The 24,724-nt window shown below is 45.0% G+C and overlaps 2 long non-coding RNA genes across 2 annotated transcripts in view; one reads left to right on the plus strand and one right to left on the minus strand.

Annotated features, from left to right (window-relative positions):
* The first annotated feature begins 577 nt into the window (after positions 1-577).
* On the plus strand, positions 578-1,144 carry LOC141257991 (uncharacterized). The gene is made up of 3 exons (XR_012318160.1): positions 578-687; positions 764-870; positions 1,002-1,144. It is a non-coding gene; the product is annotated as an uncharacterized lncRNA (long non-coding RNA).
* Positions 1,145-14,558: 13,414 nt separating this feature from the next.
* The window catches only part of LOC141257992 (uncharacterized), a 56,417-nt gene continuing 46,251 nt past the window's right edge, over positions 14,559-24,724 (minus strand). The window contains exons 2-4 of the long non-coding RNA XR_012318161.1: positions 16,562-16,702; positions 16,298-16,445; positions 14,559-16,210 (exon numbers count right to left, since the gene is read on the minus strand). This is a non-coding gene — a long non-coding RNA (uncharacterized lncRNA). The remainder of the gene's footprint in view (positions 16,211-16,297; positions 16,446-16,561; positions 16,703-24,724) is intronic.

Consider the following 24,724-nt stretch of genomic DNA (forward strand, 5'->3'; position numbering starts at 1 on the left):
AGGACAATGACCCCAAACACACCTCCAGGCTGTGTAAGAGCTATTTGACCAAGAAGGAGAGTGATGGGGTGCTATGCCAGATGACCTGGCCTCCACAGTCACCAGACCTGAACCCATTTGAGATGGTTTGGGGTGAGCTGGACCGCAGAGTGAAGGCAAAAGGGCCAACAAGTGCTAAGCATCTCTGGGAACTCCTTCAAGATTGTTGGAAGACCATTTCCGGTGACTACCTCTTGAAGCTCATCAAGAGAATGCCAAGAGTGTGCAAAGCAGTCATCAAAGCAAAAGGTGGCTACTTTGAACAACCTAGAATATAAGACATATTTTCAGTTGTTTCACACTTTTTTGTTAAGTATATAATTCCACATGTGTTAATTCATAGTTTTGATGCCTTCAGTGTGAATGTACAATTTTCAAAGTCATGAAAATACAGAAAAATCTTTAAATGAGAAGATGTGTCCAAACTTTTGGTCTGTACTGTATTTTAAGCATTTTGAACACAAATAAAGTTAGTGGGAAAAAAAGGGAAACTTCTTATGTCATTTCCTAGTTCAACTCCTCTTCACCATTTTTTTTTTTGCAATAGACAGGATGCCACAGGAACTGCAGCCCCTCCGTCTCAGCAGACCATGCATACACCTTTTGCTGCTGACTGCCATAAATCTCCTGCACTACTACTGTGAGCAGGTAATAAATATAAAGTAGATGTTTTTTGTTTACATCATTTTTATGTAGTGTGTACTAACCTATTATTGTTCCATAGGAGCGGTTAAGGAGGAGAAGAAGACCCAAAAAGTTGTGGGTGCACTCTATTTTGCAGGAGCGGGCGGACAAGGGCCACTTCAATGTTCTTTACCAGGATTTAAGTAGGTAAGTTATATGGGAAAAAAGTATATTGTCACCCTTGTGTAACAATTTTTTTTTAAGGATTTTTTGTTGGTATGCTATGTAACAAAATTATATTTTAATCTGTGTTTTTTTTTGGTTTCTGTTTAAAAAAGTTTTCCAGAAAAATTTCAGCAGTTTTGCCGTCTGACCATTGCTGCGTTTGATCGGCTGCTAAGCCTTATTTCTCCTGACCTGGACTACAGTGACACCATAATGTGAAAGGCCATCTCTGCTGAGGAAAGGCTGCTCATCATCTTGCAGTAAGTTGAATGTTTCCATATATATTTCCATATATATATGTGTGTGTTTTCCGTGTTGTAGTTGTGTGCGTTACGTGTGCTGCACCTGGATCACATGGACGGACTTCTGGGAGTCAGCACTACAATCGCTAATCCAAGGAGTTGGTGCTGAACGCTGCCCTCATCATGGTTTTCTGCTGGCGCTGTGCTCAGCACCAGCAGGGACCATGATGAGGGGTTTAGTTATGTGTCCCCACCTGTAAAAATTAAGAATAAAGTAATAGCAATGATTATGTCTCTTGTCTCCGGTAAGTCTGGAAACTGTCACCACTCATACCGTAGAAACTGACGTGTGAAAGAGCCCTTGTGCGATTTTGTATTTTAATAATCACATAGGAACAATGACAGTAGTTCCACCACCCATGAATGGGCACAGCAGCTCGCCCCTCCAGTCAGGTGTACCTGGTTTTGTTAGTCACCTTGTGGTGAGGGCTCCGCTGTGTCTGTTTTTGTGTAACTATTTTTGGCTTGTCCATGATATAACAATGCACAGAGATCAAATTGAAAAGGTCACTGATGTGTGAACTCTAGAGCAAACATCGTAGGCAAACACAGACACAAAATAAAAACAGAATAGAATTGGTGTAAACTCAAGAGCAAACAAAAGATGAAAAAACACCTACAAAATGTGGAACCCCCCCCCCAAAAAAATGGCGCTCATTGCTGGAATAGTATTTTGCAATAAAGTCCGTAATTTTTTCCATAGTAATCAATAATGGAGAATTATAATGTTGGCTTGTATTCTCTTTTTCCGGCTTTTCTAATTTTATATTTTTCCTTTTCAGGTTTTTGGCCACAGGAGAGAGCTATACATCACTGCACCTCCAATTTATGGTTGGTAAATCCACCATTTCCAGAATTGTGATGTGCACATGTAGCGTCATCTGGCAGAAATTGCAGCCCATCGTGATGCCTTCCCCAACCGAGGAGACTTGGCTGCAGGTTGCAGCAGGCTTTCAAATTGTGGCCAATTTCCCCAACTGCATAGGTGCTGTTGATGGCAAACATGTGAGAGTTCAGCAGCCACCACGATCAGGATCACGCTTCTTTAATTATAAGAAGTATTTTTCTGTGGTCCTGATGGCGGTGGCTGATGCACATTACAAATTTGTTGCCATTGACGTTGGTGCTTATGGCAGTACAGGGGACTCTCGGGTGTTTCAATCATCACAGATTGGGCTGCAAATTCTTCAAGATGGTGGAACGCTCCCAGCTCCAAGACCTTTGCTGGGTTCCACGCATCCAGTTCACTTTGTGATGGTATCGGATGAGGCATTTCCCTTAATGACCAACCTGCTGCGCCCACACCCACGAGGGTCACTGAATGACCGGCGGAGGATTTTTATTATCGGCTGAGTCGTGCACGCAGATATGTGGAATGCACCTTCGGAATCATGTGTAGTCAATGGAGGATCTTTCACACTGCCATCCAGTTGGATACAGGGACCGTTGACAATGTAATTAAGGCATGCTGTGTACTCCACAACTATGCTCGTGAATACAGCACAGAGGTAGATGAGGAGTCACAGCTGTCTGAATTAATTCCAGTTGTCAACTCGGGTCAGGTAAGGCCATCCAACTCAGGTGTCAGGGTGCGATAAACCTTCGCTGACTACTTCATGAGACCTGAAGGTGCCATGTAATGGCAATTCTCCTGTGCTGGTGTTGAGCAGCCTGACCAGCAGAGAAGATCTGATGACCAATAAAAGAAGAACTTCCAGACTATTATTTTTTTCAAAAAATGCCCAAAAATGTTTTTAAAAGAAAAATAAATTTGGTTTAATTATTAATCTTGTCTCCAATATTTGTTCAATTGTCACCTTCTACGTATTGTTTTAGGACCATACGTCAACGCAAAAGTGAATAACCCACGCATATCAGTGCCTGTGAATTGTCGTTACTACTGTTATGGAGACCCTCTTTGTTTAAGGAGAACTTTGGAATAGACAGCAAAAGGGTCTTCACATTGCCAGTGAGATTCAAATTAAGGTACTTCATCGATGAAGGGAGAGAGACAGAATACATGTGACATTCATTGTCAGCAGGTAGAGTCTTCTGGTGTGGCAACATAAACTCACCATTTTTATTAGCTGGACAAAAAGCGGAACTTCATTGTTACATACAGCTGAACAGGAAGCCGAAATAGACTTATCAGTAGTATGCACATTTCCCTTGACCCAACGTAAAAAACTTCTCAGGAACTTCACAGGAAACCAGTATCTTAGTCAGACATTTCACAATGTATGTCTTAAAACACTCAAGCAGACTTCAGACATAGTAAAAATATAAATTGATTTTCTAATTAATTATGATATCTAGGTATTAAAAAATAACCATAACAATTCCTCTCTTTTTATTATTTTACAAAACAATTTATTCATCAGCTACGTCCCCATGCTATGGAAGCCTGGAGGGGATGAATCTCATTCACCGACAAATATCTTGCTTGTAAATCTCATCATATATGTTTATAGGAGAAGTGGTATTATATTTCGCAGGTCTGTGATGCTTAATCTTGTGTGTTTTCTTGCATAGTCTCTTGATAGCAAATATACTAATCCTGGCAACTATATACACTAGTAATATCAAAATTCCTATTTGTAGAATACCTTGTAGGATACCCATTAGCCATCCACCTATACCCTTGAACCAACTGACAGGATTAAGAAATGAGAAAGTGTCGCTCCACCAGGAATCTTTGTTGACATGATGTTCTTGGAGCCACGCATCCCTCATTTCTCTAACTATCTCTATCTTGGTCTTTACCTGGAAATTTCCTGCAGGGTCTATGTAGTGGCAACAGGTAGGGCCTATTATCTGACACATCCCGCCCTCTCTAGCAGTCAAGTAATCTATCACTATGGTGTGTTGGTTAGTAACTGTAATTAGTTGTTTCTGTACAATATTATATGTATTGAGAACGTCAAGAATCTGGAAGATCTGGTCATCTAGATGATCAGTCGCCTCTACCAACTTATCCCACATTTGCATTATGAATGGGTAAATGAATAAGACACTAAAAAAAATTGTTAGCCACCCCCATTTCTACAAGATGTGGTTTACCATTTGGTCTGGGCTTGTCATCTGCAGCTCATCTGTACAGTGTGTAGCGGGATTGCTTTAATATCTACTCTTGTGTGTGGTACTATAAAAGTAGAAGGTGTCAGAAAGGCCAGTGTGCAAACTCCTGTGAAATTGTTGGGTAACCACTTGTAAGCCTGATGTCCACATACAATATATAAACTGTCTGGTGCTCCAATCGCAGTGTTGTTGAACAGACTAGCAATCCATTTAGATAACAAGGTGGTGCTTAATTTTTCCATAATTCTTTCCCTGATACTGAGTGTCATTTGAGGTAAAACCTGATATTAGATTTTGCAAGGTGACATTTACACAATGAAGCTTAGGATTGAGAGTGGCATCAACCGCTATACACTGCGTAGTAGTGGTAGCAGATCCATTACACTCTGAATAGTTAGCTGTAGAGAAAGGAAACCCTCTGGATTTTATCTGAATACAGCTGCAAGAGGTAAAGTTCGGATAACAGGAGATGTCGACACGACTGGTTGCCCAAGGCATTTCAGTCTGACTTAGAGGTGGACCACTCCTGTTAAACAACAACCATGGCTCAGTCACCCAAGCAGCTACAGTTAGACCTACAGCCTTATTTTTCTTTGTTGTTCTTAATCTATTAGGAAAAGTGTAGTTACTTAAGTAAACATTTCATTCAAAGTAACTGGAATAGCTAAATAAGGCATAGTATTGGAGGATATTGGACTATGGGTGCATATCCAACAGTTCTTAGGACGGTCATTAGAGTTCATGTCTTGGAGTAAGACTTGGTGATGCTTTATCAGTTTGTTATCCCAGTTCTCTTTAAGTACTTCATGGAGAGTTAGGGCAAAGGGTACGGTTGCTATCACCATAGTTCAAACAAACAGGGTCATCATCTTTGCTGCTGCTGGGGTTCAAAATCTTTTTGCAATGGCTGGCATGGATCCAAGGGTCCTTGCCTTGAAGCTTGACCGAAGTGGCAGTGGTTAACAGCACTTGGAATGGTTCACTGTATCTGGGCTCCAGTGGTCTCCTCATATGTCTCTTTACCACGACCCAGTCTCCTGGTACCAAAATGTGAGTGCCGCTGAGGCAATTGGGGTCTGGGATAGAGGAAAGAACATGATTATGAGTAACAGTCAAATGTTTATGCAACTCCAGAACATATTCAGTGAGAGAACCATAGGAGGCCTGCAGCTGCTGTGGGAAATACAACCCTGTCTTAGGGACACTACTAAGCAGTATTTCATATGGGGACAGCTTCTCCCTCCCCCTTGGGGCAGTCCTCACTGAATACAATGCTATGGGCAAACAATCTACCCAGGACAAGTGTGTTTCTTCCATGCACTTTTGGATTTTTAGCTTCAAGGTACCATTGAGACGTTCCACCTTCCCACTGTTATGCACACGCCCGGGCTAAGCGGCGTGTGCGTGTGATTGGTAGTGATTCCACTGGACCGTGCCGGAGAGTGAATGCCTGGAGGGGCGTGACTAGGTATTCACCCGATCCGACCAGGGTCGCACGACGGCATACGACGCCAGTGCACCAAGGAGGAACCGAGCAGAGGGACCAGGTGCTACTCCAGGACAGACCCCGGACACGGCTGTTGACCCACACAGGGGAATACAGGAACAGGCTGGTAGGCTGGTACACAGACTGGTGGGTATAGGCAGGCACGACTGGTATGCAGGCAGGCGGGTATGCAGGCAGGGGGGTAAAGACAAGCACAGCTAGAGTGCAGACAGGGAGGCACTAGCAGGTAGGAACACAGGCGGGATAGGACCCAGTACACACCGGGACTCAGGAACAATACAGGCAGAGGGTTACAGGCAAGCACAGCTAGAGTGCAGACAAGGCTGAGCAGGGAGGACAGGGCTCTGTTCACACGGAACAGACAGGAAGGGAAAGACAGAGCCAGATACTCACACAGTACTTGCAGAGACAACAAGCAGGAGTTAGGTACGAGTTCAGACTCTGCAGAAAAAGGAAGGGAACGGACATAGAGGCAAAACAGGTAAAGGACAGGAGAGAGTTCAGACTGGAACTGAGTGTACGGAGGAGACCTACACTGCAGAGGGATACAGGAGCGGGTCTGGGAATACGGCCCCCAGAGAGGCGGAACGAACAGGCAAGGAGCGTGTTCAGACAGGACAGACCAGACACAGGAGCGGGTCTAGGTAATCGGCCACTAGAAGGCGGAACGAACAGGCAAGGAGCGTGTTCAGACAGGACAAACCAGACACAGGAGCGGGTCTAGGAAATCGGCCACTAAAAGGCGGAAGGAACAGGCTAGGAGCGTGTTCAGACAGGACAGACAAGAGAACACAGAAAGGAGTCAGTTCAGACACGGGAGCTGATACCGCAAAGCAGGAGACATACAGGACTCAGTTCAGACACGGGAGCTGATACCGCAAAGCAGGAGAAATACAGGACTCAGTTCAGACACGGGAACTGATACAAAAAGCAGGAGACAAGAGACGGGACCTGGCACCTTCAGAGTGCAAGCACACACTGAAGGAAACACTAAGCTCAGGCAGGGATAGAAGGGAGCTGCTGAGCTATATACCAAGTGACAGACAGCAATAGGCTGAGGACGCACAAGGGGTGTGACCCACAGCAGGTACAAAAGGCAGGAAGTGATCGGGCGCCGCCCTTAAGCAGCAGAAACAGACACAAACAGACAGCATGGAGGGAAGCCAGAGAGACATTCTGGACAGGAGATCAAGTGCGCCCTCTTGCACAGTGGGAGATGGACCACCATGCAAGGACGCCGCCAGGTATGTTACAGTACCTCCCCCCTTACGCCCCCTCTTCTTCAGGCCTGCCAGAATCTTCCGCAGGGAATTCGAGGGCCAGTCGTTCACTGGGTTGGAGGGGGACAGAGACTTAAGGGTAATCTCTGCTTCGAGGTACATCTTGTCAAGCTCACAGGAAGAAATAGACGGGTTATCAGGTACATAATGAGGAAAAGTCACTGTCTCTTTGTTATCTGGTGGTATCCCGGAGGATTCAGGAAACAACTGGAGGTCCTCCGCCGGGTCAGAAGAGTGCAGAGGCTCAGAGAAAACAACTGCTTCAGAGTACACTAGGTCGGACTCACTGGAGGAAGCAGGCGAGGTATCGGGTACCGAGTATAGGAAAGTCTCTGTCCATTCACCACCAGGTGGCACCCCGAAGGGTTCTGGAGACAGCTGGCGGTCCTCCGCCTGGTCAGAGGGGTGTAGAGACTCACGGGTAACCTCTGCTTCAGAGTACACTAGGTCGGACTCACTGGAGGAAGCAGGCGAGGTATCGGGTACCGAGTATAGGAAAGTCTCTGTCCATTCACCACCAGGTGGCACCCCGAAGGGTTCTGGAGACAGCTGGCGGTCCTCCGCCTGGTCAGAGGGGTGTAGAGACTCACGGGTAACCTCTGCTTCAGAGTACACCAGGTCGGACTCACTGGACGAAGCAAGCGAGGTATCAGATCCAGGATATAGGAAAGTCTCTGTCCATTCACCACCAGGTGGCACCCCGAAGGATTCTGAACACAACTGGAGGTCCTCCGCCTGGTCGGAGGGGTGTAGAGACTCAGGAGTAACCTCTGCTTCGGAGTACACTAAGTTGGACTCACTGGACGAAGCGAGCGAGGTATCAGGTACAGAGTATAGGAGAGTCTCTGTCCTTTCGCTACCAGGTAGCACCCCGAAGGGTTCAGGAGACAACTGGAGATCCTCCGCCTGGTCGGAGGGGTGTAGAGACTCGGAGGTAACTACCACTTTGGGGTACCCATTGTCAGGCTCACAGGACGAAGCGGACAAAGTATTGAGTACCGGGTGTAGAGAAGTCTCTCTCCATTTGTCATCGAGTGGTATCCCGGAGGGTTCAGGAGGCAACAGGGGATCCTCCGCCAGGTAGTAGAGGTGCACAGACTCTGAGGTAACCACAGCTTTGGAGCATCCTTGGACATGCACACCGGTTAAAGAGAAAGAAGCATCTGATGCCGGGTGCAGGAAGTTCTCCTGTGTGGAGTCAGGATGGGCAGAAGTCTCTTCGGCCAGGAGAACTGGTGCACTACCCACGCACATTACCCATTGGGGTTTCTCCGGGATACAGGGAGATGAAGCTTCAGTAGGGACTTCAAGGTTGGGGTCAGGAGGTCTCAGGGAGGACAGACCCTGGCGTGACGGCTTGCCTCTAAGTCTAGCACGTCTGGACTGCCTCTTGAGGTTGAGAGAAGTATTCCGGAAAGCGTAGTCACCCTGTGAGGATTCTGGGTGGGCAGTAGTCTCATTGGGCTGGAGGACTATTGCGCTACCCACACACATTACCCGTCGGGGCTGCTCCGGGATATTGGGAAGTGAAGCTTCAGCAGGGGCTTCAGAGTTAGGGTCCTCGAAGACCATACGAAAGGCCACCAGGAAGGCCTGCAGGTCAAGGATGACAGGATCCCATGCTTCCCATAGGGGGGTGACCCATTTCAAGGCATCACCCGCTAGGTAGTCAATCATAAAGGCCACTTTAGCCCAATCGGAAGGAAAATAGAGAGGGTAGGCCTTAAAGTGTAGCATGCATTGCTCCACAAATGCACGACACTGTCTTGGATCCCCATAGTAACGTGGCGGATCCGCAGGAACGAGGGCTGATAGATCCATCTGGACGGGTGCGTAATTCGCCTGGAACTCAGCTAAAGGGGGAAAAAAATTTATTTATTTTATTTTAATGCATGTATTCGCTGGAAAAACTTCTCAAAGAGCGAAGGCCGTGGGGCTCAACGGGAACCATGGCCTGAGCATGCTGTTATGCACACGCCCGGGCTAAGCGGCGTGTGCGTGTGATTGGTAGTGATTCCACTGGACTGTGCCGGAGAGTGAATGCCTGGAGGGGCGTGACTAGGTATTCACCCGATCCGACCAGGGTCGCACGACGGCATACGACGCCAGTGCACCAAGGAGGAACCGAGCAGAGGGACCAGGTGCTACTCCAGGACAGACCCCGGACACGGCTGTTGACCCACACAGGGGAATACAGGAACAGGCTGGTAGGCTGGTACACAGACTGGTGGGTATAGGCAGGCACGACTGGTATGCAGGCAGGCGGGTATGCAGGCAGGGGGGTAAAGACAAGCACAGCTAGAGTGCAGACAGGGAGGCACTAGCAGGTAGGAACACAGGCGGGATAGGACCCAGTACACACCGGGACTCAGGAACAATACAGGCAGAGGGTTACAGGCAAGCACAGCTAGAGTGCAGACAAGGCTGAGCAGGGAGGACAGGGCTCTGTTCACACGGAACAGACAGGAAGGGAAAGACAGAGCCAGATACTCACACAGTACTTGCAGAGACAACAAGCAGGAGTTAGGTACGAGTTCAGACTCTGCAGAAAAAGGAAGGGAACGGACATAGAGGCAAAACAGGTAAAGGACAGGAGAGAGTTCAGACTGGAACTGAGTGTACGGAGGAGACCGACACTGCAGAGGGATACAGGAGCGGGTCTGGGAATACGGCCCCCAGAGAGGCGGAACGAACAGGCAAGGAGCGTGTTCAGACAGGACAGACCAGACACAGGAGCGGGTCTAGGTAATCGGCCACTAGAAGGCGGAACGAACAGGCAAGGAGCGTGTTCAGACAGGACAAACCAGACACAGGAGCGGGTCTAGGAAATCGGCCACTAAAAGGCGGAAGGAACAGGCTAGGAGCGTGTTCAGACAGGACAGACAAGAGAACACAGAAAGGAGTCAGTTCAGACACGGGAGCTGATACCGCAAAGCAGGAGACATACAGGACTCAGTTCAGACACGGGAGCTGATACCGCAAAGCAGGAGAAATACAGGACTCAGTTCAGACACGGGAACTGATACAAAAAGCAGGAGACAAGAGACGGGACCTGGCACCTTCAGAGTGCAAGCACACACTGAAGGAAACACTAAGCTCAGGCAGGGATAGAAGGGAGCTGCTGAGCTATATACCAAGTGACAGACAGCAATAGGCTGAGGACGCACAAGGGGTGTGACCCACAGCAGGTACAAAAGGCAGGAAGTGATCGGGCGCCGCCCTTAAGCAGCAGAAACAGACACAAACAGACAGCATGGAGGGAAGCCAGAGAGACATTCTGGACAGGAGATCAAGTGCGCCCTCTTGCACAGTGGGAGATGGACCACCATGCAAGGACGCCGCCAGGTATGTTACACCCACTACCTTGTGGATGAGAGGGAACATGGAAAGCCTGTTCTATCCCAAGAGTGACCATGATTTGTTTCAATAGTTCCCCAGTAAAGTGGGTTCCTCTGTCACTTTCTATAGTTTCGGGCAACCCATATCTACAAACCACCTCACTGATCAATTTTTTAGCAGTAGTTTTTGTGTTTGCTTTAGTCACTGCCCAAGCTTCTGGCCACCCAGGCAAAAGGTCAATGCATACCAGGGCGTATTCATAATTACCCACCTTAGGTAGCTGTATGTAGTCCACCTGCAGTCTCTGAAATGGGTAATCTGGTTTTGGTGTGCATTTTCGTGGGACCCGAATAGGCCTACCAGGGTTATGTTTTGCACAAACTAGACATTCTTGAACATACTTTGCAGCCGTATTCGGGAACCCTGGGGCACACCAGTTTTGTAGCACCACTGCACACATAACACCCTTTGAGTTATGCACAGGAGAATGTGCAAGGGCAGCCATCATGGGGAACAGGCAGCGTGGAAGGCAAATATGTTTGTTTACCTGCCATACCCCTGACACTGACTGTATGGCGCCTGCTTTGACCCATGCATTCTGCTCGTGGGGGGAAGCCTGGGTCTGGAAGACCTGCAGTAGTTCGAGGTCCACGGCCACTGGGACCGGTGCAGGGGACGTCTCCTTTTTTGAAAGTGGGCTTCCTGCACTCCCTGACTCTGAGTCTCCTGGGGTTCCCGCACATGCGATAGCCAGTATCTCTGTCAGAGGTGATCGTGCTGCTTCCTTAGCTGCCTGGTCGGCCAAAGCATTCCCTACTGCAAGGGGAGTTTGTTCCCGAGTGTGTGCTGACACTTTGACTATGGCTGCCCTTCGGGGAAGGGTGAGTGCTGTGAGTAGCTGCTCTACCGCTTTTGCATTCCTTATAGGTTTGCAAGCAGAGGTCAAGAAATTACGGCTTTGCCAAATGGCGCCAAAGTCATGTGCAACACCATAAGCATATTGCGAGTGAGAAAATACATTAATTTCTTTACCTTTTCCCAGATTACACGCTGCAGCGAGTGCTTTAAGCTCTGCCTCTTGCGCAGATCAGCTGGAGGGGAGTGGTTCTTGTATCACTGCCTTACCATTGTGGACTACTGCATACCCGGTGATGCATCGTCCTTGCTCACTGTCCCAAGCTCTGGATCCATCTACAAAATACTCAGCAGAGGGGTTAGTGAGTGGCACATCAGTAATATTTGCCAAGCCCTTTATTTCAGCTTCCATCAATGCCTGACAATCATGTTCATGTGCCATATCAAACTGAGCTTCCTCATCTGCTAATTTTAAAAACAGGGGTAAATCTTGGCTCATGGTCTCTCCCTCTTCCACATCCTGATACTTTCCTCCCTTTACTAAATCCACTGGAAGTAGTGTAGCTGGATTTAGAACATTACAGCGTTTGATAGTTATATGGGGAGGTGTAAGGAGTGAGACTTCATATTTTGTCAACCTTGATGCTGAGAGGTGACGGGTCTGAGCCTGTTGAAGTATTTCAGATACAGCATGAGGAACTTGAAGTGTGAGGGGACTTCCTAACACTATGTCCTCTGTCTTTTTAACAAGTTCTGAAGCAGCAGCCACAGCTCTAACACAAGTAGGAGAACCCATATTGACTGCATCAAGGGTTACAGAGTAATACCCTAGAGGGCGCTGCCTACCACCATGTTCTTGGGTAAGGACACCAGACGCAAGTCCAGCCTGTTCGTGGCAGTACAAAGTAAAAAACTTGTCAAAATTCGGTATACCTAGAGCTGGTGAGGTAGAAAGAATGAGCTTGAGGGTGTGAAATGCATCAATAGCCTCAGAATTAATGGTGAAAGGCTCAGTTTTGAGGCATTGGAACAATGGGGCCATAATACTAGAGGCATTTTGTATCCAGAGACGGCAGTACTGGACAAGGCCCAAGAATGCCCAAAGGGACTTGGTAGATCTTGAAAGGGGTATTTTTTGGGGATCTGGGAGCTGTGTAGCGAGGGCAATAAGTTCACTGGGGGACTAAGGCCGATATGTTTCTATTGGCCACATTTGGGGGAATCGTGTACCGGAACATTATCAGCCATCCCAGGAGGTTGAAACTGTACATGACTAGTGGTCCTCATAGGGAACAGAGGCACCCTGGGTGTTGTCCCTGGGTGTGAAGAACCACAGGACCTACAACAATTAACCCCAGGGGGATTCTGATGACCACAATGTCTGCAAGTCCATCCCATTGACCCAGCACAAGGCGGTGGTGCTGAAGGGGATGCAGAATTTACATCAGGTACAGAGACTACAGGGGTTTGAGAGTTTTTCAAACTATCATAGATTACATAGACAGTTCCATGCCTGGTTTCCTCTGATTTATGTTCACTCATTGAGAGCCGTTTCGCTACTTCTAACCACATCCTAGCCTTATCTTTCAACCATCCTTCCCAATTGCAGATATAGTTCTCCCATTCCTTCTCTTCCAAATTTCCCCACTTTCCCATACCAAATTTCCTCAATATTATTTCACATCCTTCTACTGCTTCTTTCCCTTTCAGTCTCTCCACTATCTCACATGCTGGAACTGGGGCCTCGCCCTTTAGGTTAGTCAATTCCTTACTGTTGCCAGTCCCCATGACTGCAACCACTGTGCCAGAGTTACCGCAGAACTCTCTTCAGCACACCTAGAGCCTCTCAGACTCTAAATTTGATCCCGTCCCAGTCTCCTCTGATCCTCGAAAGACAGATCTGATCCTGTCCCAGTCTCCTCTGAGCCTCGGGAGACAGATCTTTAAGGAAGTACTAACACTGATTTTCCAGCCCTGTGAGCTAGGGAGATTCTTGCACACAACCAAACAAAAAACAATACCAAGCCTAATTCTCCACCTACTATTGCAATTATTTCTGCATGATCATATAACATTTCCCAGTTCAAAGGTTTTCCTTCTACACCTTGTAAAGGCACTATGTGACAATTATATCTGCAATAAGTGTTACTTTTTATACTATATGTTTCCCAGTCTGGGTATACAGGCTAAGCAAGAATTTCAGCTACTATGATTTTGCCTCTCTTGAGCTTACACAAAACAGAACACAGACACTGAGGACAACTATTCTGATTCATCAAAAATGACTTAACAATACGTCAATCATTCAATGTACACTGCACAATTGCTGATATTAATCCCCCTGCTGTATTCGGGCTAAAAACTGCATTCAGTTACCCCTTTCTTGAAGGTGCCCTTATCAATTTACAGGGGAATTCAATACCCTCAGAGTACTACCTTACCATGAAGGATTCCTCTGTTATAGGCAATCACACTTCCCTGATCCTCTTACGGACCGATTTTCCTCTCCACCACATGTGAAGGAACACACCTAACGGGATCCCTTATCAAGCAGAGACCGTAGTCCTTTATTTGTCAATCAAAAATCATTCAGTCCCACATTCAAGGATCCTCATAGTTTACAATATCATACCAGACATTTATGACATAGACAAAAAACAACATAAAACAATCCTCTGACTCCTGAAATATACAGAAGAACTGCAGAGGTGCCTAATCCCGACACGCTGGGCAAGGTTGATTACTCGTCACTTCATTCAATTATCATTCAACCGTCATTCAATCGTCAATTATACATCTAAAAACCACATTGAAACATATAAGACAGCAAAATCAATCACTGGCAAGGGTTAAAAAAGATTGTCTTGTTAGGACCACCAATTACCCGTCCTGGAGCCCTCTAGGTAGTACTGAATTAGTAGTAATACAAGGGATTACTTACCGCGGATTTCATTCCGTAATTCCCAGAGAGATCCTTGTTGACGGGTCCAAAGGAGGTCCGGTTATGACAATCCCGGGTTTCGGCACCATGAACTGTTATGGAGACCCTCTTTGTTTAAGGAAAACTTTGGAATAGACAGCAAAAGGGTCTTCACATTGCCAGTGAGATCCAAATTAAGGTATTTCATCGATGAAGGGAGAGAGACAGAATACATGTGACATTCATTGTCAGCAGGTAGAGTCTTCTGGTGTGGCAACATAGACTCACCATTTTTATTAGCTAGACAAAAAGCGGAACTTCATTGTTACATACAGCTGAACAGGAAACCAAAATAGACTTATCAGTAGTATGCACATTTCCCTTGACCCAACGTAAAAAACTTCTCAGGAACTTCACAGGAAACCAGTATTTTAGTCAGGCATTTCACAATGTATGTCTTAAAACAGTCAAGCAGACTTCAGACGTAGTAAAAATATAAATTGATTTTCTAATTAATAATGATATTTAGGTATTAAAAATTAACCATAACACTACCTAGAGCGCTCTTCACAAGTACTGTCTGCTAAAGTCATCACTCACCATTGTCATTTGCTTGCGCTAAGAGAAGAACTAACAAAGAACAATGTTGAGAGTAGTATCCATCAAAAACTTTGTTGTGGAAAAAAATATGCAAGTATAGTTCTAATTTAAAAACGACTGTTTACAGCCGACCACACACGTAGAGTAGCTGAATAACTTTCCAAATTTAGAGTTCCCCTGACCTGCGCTATGGTCAGCGCAGATCAGGGTACCACTTTTTCAGTTAAACCCAATCCAACCACATATACACTTGAAAAATAAAATGAACACAAATAGTTTAAATATTTTTTTATACATAATATAGAACAAGTGGTTCAATTTTTTTAAACAAAAAAACAATAAACTTTTATATAAATTTTTGGGACAATCATTGCCCATAACTTTGGAATATATTACACATTGTGTACGGCAGACCTGTCATCAGTTTAGGGCCATTAAATACGGGCAGCACCTGTAGGTTGTTTAATTAAATAAAACTAAACACCTTTTCTCACAGTCCCCTAAGCCTGAAGCCTGGTATAGGTGACCATAAAAAAAGGTGTTTGTTAGCGCATTGTCTCATTCTCTAAAAAATTGTGTATCTAACGACCTACAGGTGCTGTCTGTATTTGCTATGGTCCAAAAATGATGACAGGGATGGGGGAAATCATTTAACTAAAAATTATGAAAATCTGGGTCATAGCCGTACCCAGGAAACATTTCTGGAGAAAAGCTGGTGTTTGGGGATGGTCCTTGCAGAAGTGCTGATGCTCCAGGGGCTGGTTGGCGACCATAATTGGCTTGCGTCTCTTCAGGCCGGTATGCTGCAACCTGCCCAAAATGCTGGGTTGCTGCTGCTGGTGGTCGTGGAGGCCCACTGGGATTGAACAGATTGAATATCCCAGTAAGTACAGCTGGGGACGAGGGCATAACTGATGTCCCATCAATCGCCATGACCAGAGCGTTGGCTGCAGTCATGTACATGTTCTGCTTTTCTCATGGCATGGATCTGAGGTGGCCAGCTATGGACAAGGCAAATTTGTCCAGGTCATCTTCTTGTGCTGTCTTGTCCACAAGACTGAGGGTGCGATTAGTGAGGGCTTCAAGCACACTAGTCAAACCCTCATGGCTTTTGGCCTTTTTTGGTGCCGCCCTTCTCGATGCCACGGGACGAGCAGAACCAGCCCCCCTCCCAGTGGGCCTCGACACATCACCAGTAGAGCTACCGGCAGCGCTTGTAGCAGGAGCAGCAGTACCCGAACCCGGCACGACGTCCTCATGACTTGAAGAAGAATAAGGGGCCGGACAACCGGTACCAGACAAAACAGCAGTGGAAGTGGACGGAAAAACTGATTGATCCGGTGAGGAAAGTAGAAACAAGTCCTCTGATTCCTCTGCTCCATGGTCAGTACTTGTGTCCTCTTGTGGACCTGGTGTTGGGGCCCTGATATTGCCTTCAGTTCTGTATAAAATAAAAGGTAAAAAAGAAGGCATGTCAATACAACATTTTTGTAAACATTTAGATTAATAATACTTATTGGGAAATTACATCCGCAAACTCCTGCTGCTTAACATGAAGGCCAGCTCGTCTGCAAAAGACACCTCTCTTTTATGTGGCGATGAGCCACTTTTCACCGACTGATGATACTTGACCAGGCGGTGGGTGACCGATCGCCACCTACTTTTGATATCAGCCACTGCAATAACAAAGCAAAAAACAATTTATGTACTGATTTAACAACAAAAATACAATTACAAATACTGTATATATATATAAAATATTGTACAAATAAATGCAAAAATAAAAACTTACTAATTTCCTCTTGGGCATGTGGTTCCGCATTCACCCACTGGGTATAGATTTCCCTCAAAACAGAGGCCCAAGCGTCTCTTTTTTTTGCTTATCTTTATAGACCTCACTGGCCCTGTCCCAGATTTCTGGATATTTTTCAACCTAGAATGTATAACATACCGTCATTGAATAATTTTTGGTTAAAAAAAAGGGTGGAATAAAAGATTAAAAAATAATATATAAATATATATATATATATATATATATATATATATATATATATATATATATATACACAGTTAGGTCCATATATATTTGGACAGAGACAACATTTTTCTAATTTTGGTTCTAGACATTACCACAATGAATTTTAAACAAAACAATTCAAATGCAGTTGAAGTTCAGACTTTTAGCTTTCATTTGAGGGTTTCTACATTAAAATTGGACGAAGGGTTTAGGAGTTTCAACTCCTTAACATGTGCCACCCTGTTTTTAAAGGGACCAAAAGTAATTGGACAGATTAAATAATTGTAAATAAAATGTTCATTTCTAGTACTTGGTTGAAAACCCTTTGTTGGCAATGACTACCTGAAGTGTTGAACTCATGAACATCACCAGACGCTGTGTTTCCTCCTTTTTGATGCTCTGCCAGGCCTTCACTGCGGTGGTTTTCAGTTGCTGTTTGTTTGTGGGCCTTTCTGTCTGAAGTTTAGTCTTTAACAAGTGAAATGCATGCTCAATTGGGTTGAGATCAGGTGACTGACTTGGCCATTCAAGAATATTCCACTTCTTTGCTTTAATAAACTCCTGGGTTGCTTTGGCTTTATGTTTTGGGTCATTGTCCATCTGTAGTATGAAACTACGACCAATCAGTTTGGCTGCATTTGGCTGAATATGAGCACACAGTATGGCTCTGAATACATCAGAATTTATTCGGCTGCTTCTGTCCTGTGTCACATCATCAATAAACACTAGTGACCCAGTGCCACTGGCAGCCATGCATGCCCAAGCCATCACACTGCCTCCACCATGTTTTACAGATGATGTGGTATGCTTTGGATCATGAGCTGTACCACGCCTTCGCCATACTTTTTTCTTTACATCATTCTGGTAGAGGTTTTGCTTCATCTGTCCAAAGAATGTTCTTCCAGTACTGTGCTGGCTTTTTTAGATGTTTTTTTTAGCAAAGTCCAGTCTAGCCTTTTTATTCTTGATGCTTATGAGTGGCTTGCACCATGCAGTGAACCCTCTGTATTTACTTTCATGCAGTCTTCTCTTTATGGTAGATTTGGATATTGATACGCCTACCTCCTGGAGAGTGTTGTTCACTTGGTTGACTGTTGTGAAGGGGTTTCTCTTCACCATGGAGATTATTCTGCGATGATCCACCACTGTTGTCTTCCGTGGGCGCCCAGGTCTTTTTGCATTGATGAGTTCACCAGTGCTTCCTTTCTTTCTCAGGATGTACCAAACTGTAGATTTTGCCACTCCTAATATTGTAGCAATTTCTCGGATGGATTTTTTCTGTTTTTGCAGCTTAAGGATGGCTTGTTTCACCTGCATGGAGAGCTCCTTTGACCGCATGTTTACTTCACAGTAAAACCTTCCAAATGCAAGCACCACACCTCAAATCAACTCCAGGCCTTTTATCTGCTTAATTGAGAATGACATAACGAAGGGATTGCCCACACCTGTCCATGAAATAGCCTTGGAGTCAATTGTCCAATTACTTTTGGTCCCTTTAAAAACAGGGTGGCACATGTTAAGGAGCTGAAACTCCTAAACCCTTCATCCAATTTTAATGTGGATACCCTCAAATGAAAGCTGAAAGTCTGAACTTCAACTGCATCTGAATTGTTTTGTTTAAAATTCATTGTTGTAATGTCTAGAACCAAAATTAGAAAAATGTTGTCTCTGTCCAAATATATATGGACCTAACTGTATATATATATATATATGTATATATATATATATATATATATACACACACACACGCAAAACATCTGGAGATATCTACGCATGTGTGTATAAATGCGGTCACACACACACAAACCACAATCGCCCCCTTATATTCTACGGCTCTTTAACACACCTGAATCTCCGGGACGAGTGGTGATGACATTTTCCACACATACCGGAGATCCACACACAGACCCATTCCGAAGCATGGTCAATCACGCATATCTGTAGTGACTTGGATATGTGGACGTGAGAAATTGGCCTTACAGCGTATGCAGGAGCTTTCAGTGAATGAACCTACATACGCTGTCCAATAATCTTTCATTTCAATACTTAATTGAAAAAAAAAAAGTGGGCTCCCACATAATTTTAATAACCTGCAGAGAGAAAACAGACGGTTGAGGTCTGGTGCTATAGTCTGGGAAGTAGCCAATAACCATGGCCCCTTCCCTTGCTATTAATACCAGGCCGCAGCAGTTAGCTTAGCCTTTACTGGCCATTGTACAGGGGGGCCACCCCAAAAAACATGAAGCCCAGGTTAGTAATGAGGGGCGTCTAAAAGACACCCCCATTACTAACCTACAAAGAATTTAAAAAAAACCACTACACCCAGAAAAAAATAATTAAATAAATCACACAAGTTTAATAAATTCTTAATTTACTAAAAAAAATAATTACCTGTCCACGTTCCTGCGCTGATCTCCCATGCACATTCTGGAGATGTGACAGCTGTTCATGTCTTCTGTAAGCTCACACTGCCGGGAACACGTCTGCTCCCGGCAGCGTGAGCCCCTGAATGAGGTCACCGGAATGCATTCAGTCAGTGCAGCTCCGGTGACCCCCTTTACGGCTCTGCTGTACCGTGGGAATTTCTCACGGTCAGCGGGGCCGTAAAGGAGATCACTGGAGCAGAGCTGCCTGAACTCCGGTTAACTCGCTTATGCAATGACGGGACTACTTTACTGCCCCATCATTTTAGCGGCAGTGGTTTAGAACGGTCACATTTTATGTGGCTGCTCTAAACTGAAGATCTTCGTGGGACACTCGTGGATTACTACGGAGGGGTAAGGATAAGGTTGTGTTTTTTTATTTTATTTTTTATTACAGGAGATCGATGGCTTTGGGGAATTAGGTGTCTAGGTGAGTATATGTGTATTTTTTTTTTTTTGATTTTATTTTAGGTGGCGATCGGCAGGGATAAAAACTAAAAAAGGGACAGTAGAAAAAATCTTGGAGGCAATAAAAAATAAAAATAATATATATATATATATATATATATATATATATATATATATATATATATATATATGGGAATATGATGGCAAACCCACCCCCCAAAAAGGGGCAAATAAACAAATAAGGTAGGGAGGGGAAAAATAAAAAATAAATAGGGGCAATAATATATGGGGGCAATAAATCAAAAAACATATGGGGGCAATAATTTTAATTTTGGGTAACATTTTACAGCAGGAGCAGGCTGATGGAAACTACTGCTCCCATCGAGCTGCTCCTGCTGGCACTAGTTTACTAGGGACAGACATAGGCCGATGGGAGTAGTAGTCTCACATCGGCCTATGTCTGCCCGCTGACACCCACACACAGACCCCACATACACCCCACACAGACCCCACATACACCCCATACAGACACACAGACACTACTTACCACACTAATCATTAATCCCACGTCGAGATTCATGCGCTTGTACCATCCCAGATGAGCAACCATGATCCTGGTAGATGGGAATGGTATGGGATTCTCGTCTTCATGGATTATGGGATGCTCATGGGATGGCATGAACGCCCCCACATGAGGTCACTTCCCATTTGCTGCGGTTTTGTGATACAAAATCGCAGCAAATGCGCTTCAAATCCGCAAGTATTTTAATATGTTTGCGGATTTGAAGCGGCCCAATGCAAGTCAATGGCGGTGAAAACGCCACGCTTCCGCAAAATTAATAGACATGCCCTGGATTTTTCCGCACTGATAATCAGCAGCGGAAATTTCCGCAGCATGTGCACAGCACATGCGGATTATCATTGGGGACCATGGGGCATGTATTGCCAAGCGTTTTTTAAGCGTTTTCGCTGCGGAATTTCCGCTGCAAAAACTCTAGAAAAACGCATAGTGGGCACTCAGCCTAAGTGTGGGTTTGCATTCATGTGCTCAGTCTTCCTTCGGCTAAACCTGCCCAACACTACATTACTGCAAGATAATAGTTTCAACTTATCAGTAGCAAGTAACAGCAACAACAATTAGGGTGCATTTACAGTGGCCGATACTAGAGGCCAGCCTGCCTTAAACAGGCTGCCAATCACCCGCAAAAGGCTCTTTCATTGGTGAAATGGTTTTTAAAGTTGGTCAAAAATTATTTTGATATATTGTCCTTTGTTAACAGGATAAGTGCTGAGAACAAAGACCTTTAATGCGCAGTTACACTGATTGGTGAATGTAACGCTACAGCATGTGGACTTACTGTGCCACGGGCTGGGCTTACCCTGGAGGGGAGTGACGGCGTCTACCAGGTCTTCACTAGAGCCTCTGGTGGTGAGGATAGGCTGGGCTCTTGATAGACACTCGGTACCACTCCAGGGCAGTTCCCGGGACTGCAGCAGCTGATTGGAGGGTCAGTGGCACAGGTATGTGGTACAGGAGGGCAAAGACAAAGATGCAACCAAATTGTCCAGGGTCAGGGCAGGCAGCACAGGTTCAGGATAGGTAGCCGAGGTCAGGAGCAGAGAGGTCAAACAGGACGGGTACACGTGTCAAAAATTAGAGGAACAAACACACAAACCATAAACTGGGCACTAGCTCATCAAACATGCTAGGAACCAACGTTTGAGCCAGGAATGGTGGGAGGAGCTGCATAATAAAGAGCCTGCTGGCACAAGATAGGCAGGGAAATGTAATCTCTGCAGGACACAGCAGGGTTAAATTCCTGCAGAAACTGGCCATGACCCCTGGAAAAGCCAACAGATGCAGCAGTGCTGCAAGAGGCAACAATTCAGCGAGCCCGGTTAACACGAGTAGAAGCCTTGTTGTTAGCATGGTGAGTAGGGTGGTGCTGAGTGGGTATGCGAGTTACCTCCGTGACATTCTATAGAGATGGAAATTTCATCAACCAGTCTAAATAGGCTTCTAAATGACCGCCAAGGGACATACATGTAGTTGAATAGCAGTCATTAAGGCCTCATTCAGATGTACATTTTTCACGTATGAGTGCTATCCGTGGTTTTCACTGATAGTATTCGTATCTGTGATAGTCTATGGGTCCATTCACGTGTCTGTGAGTTTTCTGTTGTGGAAAATTCACTGAGACATGCCTGATATTGATTCGAGGGTCGGATCAAAACCGGCAATGCTAGTCAATGGGTCAGTGAAAAAATCGAACCGCACTCAGATGACATCAGATGACAATTTTCAAAGACTGTCAAAAAAAGAGGTTGAGAATTTTTTTTTCCTCCACATACGAGAAAAACTGATGACGCGCAGACCAAACTCTGATCAAAATAATCTTCTCACGCTTCCGAAAAATGGACATCCAAATGAAGCTAACAGTAGTGTTCAAAATAACAGCAGTGTGTTCAAAAACATGAGTTAAGCACAAAATCTATATACTAGTTTTTATTTCCATGCATTGAGAACATTGCACACTGTTTTCTAATTCAAAACATGAAGAGATATGTATATAATTTAACTACTTTACAGAAAATAACAAAAAATTAACATTAGCTGTTCTACAAAATAGCAGTGTCTGCATTTATCTTTACAAATTCACAATATGTGCTCTTTTTTTGAGGATTTAACATTCCTATGAATCACTGACCTAATATTTAGTTGTACACCCACAGTTTTTTAGAACTTCTTCACATCTATGTTGCATAGAGTCAACTAACTTCTGGCACCTGGCACCTGTTATTCCAGCCCAGGATGCTTTGACTATATCCCACAATTTTTGGCATTTGTTGGCTTTGCCTCAGAAACGTCATTTTAGATGTCACCTCACAAGCATTCTATCTAATTTTGGGGATTAGACAGGGCACTCCATAACCTCAATTTGGTGGGACTGGATCCAATATTTTTCTCATTTACTGGTGTGTTTAGAGTCGTTGTCTTGTTGAAACACCCATTTCAAGGGCTTATCTTCTTCAGCGTAAGGCAACATGACCTCTTCAAGTATTTTAATATATGCAAACTGGTCCATGATCCCTGGTATGCGTTAAATAGGTCCAGCACCATAGTAAGAGACTCATGCCCATATCGTGATGCTTGCACCACCATGCTTCACTGTCTTCAGAGTGTACTGTGAATTGAATGCAGAGTTTGGGGGTCATCTGACAAAGTGTCTGCGGCCCTTGGACCCAAAAAGAACAATTTTACTTTCATCAGTCCACAAAATGTTTCTCCATTTCTTTTTAGGCCAGGTGATGTGTTCTTTGGCAAATTGTATCTGCTTCAGTACATGTCTATTTTTTAACAGTGGGACTTTGCGGGGACTTCTTGCTAAGAGATTAGCTTCACACAGGCGTCTTCTAACTGTCACAGTACTCACAGGTAACTGGAGATTGTCTTTGATCATCCTGGAGCTGATCATTGGCTGAGCCTTTGCCATTCTGGCTATTCTTTGATCCGTTCGAATGGTAGTCTTCCGTTTTCTTCCACGTCTCTCTGATTTTGCTTTCCATTTTAAATCATTGGAGAGTAATTTAGCTGAACAGCCTATCATTGTCTACACTTCTTTATAAGTTTTACCCTCTCCAATCAACTTTGTAATCAAAGTACACTGCTTTTCTGAACAAGGTCTCGAACGACCCATATTTCTCAGGCTTTCAAGTAGAAATGCATGTACAACACGTGCTGGCTTCACCCTCAAATAACCTGATTCACACCTGTTTCTTCACAGAATGATTGACCTCATTAATTGAACTCCACACTGCTATTATTTTGAACACATCCCCTTTCAATTAATTATTCAAATACACAGACTCAAAAACATGCAGATCATGAATGCTGAGTCTGTTGGTTTTCTTACAATCTACTGCACCAACTGGTAAATTGTTTGATATGTGGTAATATAATTTATACTAAAAACAGTGACTAATCTGGTGAGGCATATTGGACTATTATTTTGAATACTACTGTAAAGCCCCCGTCTCACATAGCGAGATCGCTAGCGAGATCGCTGCTGTGTCACGGTTTTGGTGACGCAACAGCGACCTCACCAGCGACGTCGCTATGTGTGACACTTTGCAGCGATCAGGCCCTTGCTGTGAGGTCGCTGATCGCTGCAAAGTGTCCTGGACCATTTTTTGGTCGTTGCCCTCCCGCTGGTCAGCATACATCGTTGTGTGTGACCAGCGGGAGCAGGGATCAGGCTGGTAACCATGATAAACATCGGGTTACTAGAGGCACACGCGCACCTAGTAACCCATTGTTTATCATGGTTACGAGCCTGCTAAAGTGAGCGGTAACCTCCCGCTCACTGTAGCAGAGTGGTAACCATGGTAAACATCGGGTTACTAGGTGCGCGTGTGCCCCTAGTAACCCGATGTTTATCATGGTTACCAGCCTGCTAAAGTGAGCGGTAACCTCCCGCTCACTGTAGCAGAGTGGTAACCATGGTAAACATCGCGTTACTAGGTGCGCGTGTGCCCCTAGTAACCCGATGTTTACCATGGTTACCAGCCTGCTCCTGCTTCAGCAGCAGGCTGGTAACCGGGAGCAGGACATCGTGGAAAGATTCTTTCCATGATGTCGCTGCTCCCCTGATCGTTGGTGAGCCTGCCTGTTTGACAACTCACCAGCGACCACATAGCGACGCAGCAACGATCCCTGACAGGTCATATCGTTGTCGGGATCGTTGCAGCGTTGCTAAGTGTGACGGGGCCTTTAGTGTGATTTGCACACTTCCAAAGCTTTGAAATAAACATTCATCAAAGTTTTAGCGTCAGAAAACCGTCATAAAAACGTTGAAAATTCACAATGTTTTTGCACAATGTGGAATTGTGCAAAAATTTTGCAACTTCTGCCATTTTCTCGCAAGTTTTAATGAGCTCTGCTGAATTGAGCGAACCCGGGGAAGAGCCGGATGGAACAGGTGTGTGACCACGTCAGCCCGTCCAGTTTAATAAAAGTGCCACCGTTTTGTTCCCCAGAAATGTTACTCCAGGCTTTTTTGTTTGCTCCAAATTCATCTTTCCATTTGCAAGTTTATTTTATGTGTTC

The sequence above is a fragment of the Phyllobates terribilis genome, unplaced genomic scaffold (genome assembly GCF_046119375.1).
Source record: "Phyllobates terribilis strain yellow unplaced genomic scaffold, ASM4611937v1 Scaffold_3__8_contigs__length_932513732, whole genome shotgun sequence".
NCBI lineage: Eukaryota > Metazoa > Chordata > Amphibia > Anura > Dendrobatidae > Phyllobates > Phyllobates terribilis.